The sequence below is a fragment of the Propithecus coquereli genome, unplaced genomic scaffold (genome assembly GCF_000956105.1).
Source record: "Propithecus coquereli isolate 6110/MARCELLA unplaced genomic scaffold, Pcoq_1.0 Scaffold122, whole genome shotgun sequence".
NCBI lineage: Eukaryota > Metazoa > Chordata > Mammalia > Primates > Indriidae > Propithecus > Propithecus coquereli.
The window spans coordinates 4,359,783-4,360,632 of record NW_012136303.1 but is presented as its reverse complement, the minus strand read 5'-3'; the positions used below and the strand labels follow the sequence as shown (position 1 = coordinate 4,360,632).

General features: G+C 36.1%; 1 protein-coding gene across 1 annotated transcript in view; it reads left to right on the top strand.

Moving 5' to 3' along the window:
* TPX2 (TPX2, microtubule-associated) overlaps nucleotides 1-850 on the top strand; it is a 55,960-nt gene that overhangs the window by 14,096 nt on the left and 41,014 nt on the right. The gene's annotated exons all lie outside the window — the stretch shown is intronic.

Sequence of the window (850 nt, the reverse complement as noted above, 5' to 3'; positions counted from 1 at the left end):
TTGTGGAATGCACTTAATCAAAAAAGCAGCAAACTCATGCGTCTTACCAAATACAGTTATGTCTTTTATGGATGGACACCAGTTTCTCTGCCTGCTTTTTTGCTGGGCCCCTTCAGTTTCCCCTAAACATGCATACTTTAGCAGTCAAGCAGGGATTTGATGTGCTGATGAGCAGAGTTTTTGCTCAGATTTTGGGTAGCACCTTTTCTTTTGCTCTCTCACTTCCACGATTTTCCCTCTAAATTTTTCAGCTGCCTTACTGGCCTTGATTTCTATCTTCTGTTATCTCTATTCAGTGAGACTACAGTTTTGTCCTGCTGGGGCTGCCACGTTTCGGCAAAAAAAGCTATTAACTCACAGTTCTTACCCTTTGCAGTTGCTGTTTTTCATGGATAAATGCTCTTCTGTTTTCTGCTTGCTTTTGGTCACTATCCAGTGCCTTCAGATAGTTGTGTTTTTGTACGTTGTGTACATTTTGTAATAATCCGCAGGTAAATTTGCCTGATAAATTCACTCTGTATTATTCTATGTATGTTTTTTATGAGTACTTTCTTCAGTCTAACGCTCTCCCAACTGAGCTATTTCAGCCAGTGACTATGAGTACTCTTTTAGAGATTAATATGAAAATATTTACAGAGAAAAGATGAAATTTGGAATTTGCTTCAGAATCTAGGGGAGTAGATAGAGGAAAAATTGATACAAGATTGGCTATGAGTTAATAATTTTTGAAGCTAAATGATGAGTACCTAACAATTCATATTATTTTCTTCATTTTTGAATATGTGTGAATTTCTCCCTAATAAAGATTTAAATTGATGAGTGGATTAATAAAATGTGGTATATGTATACC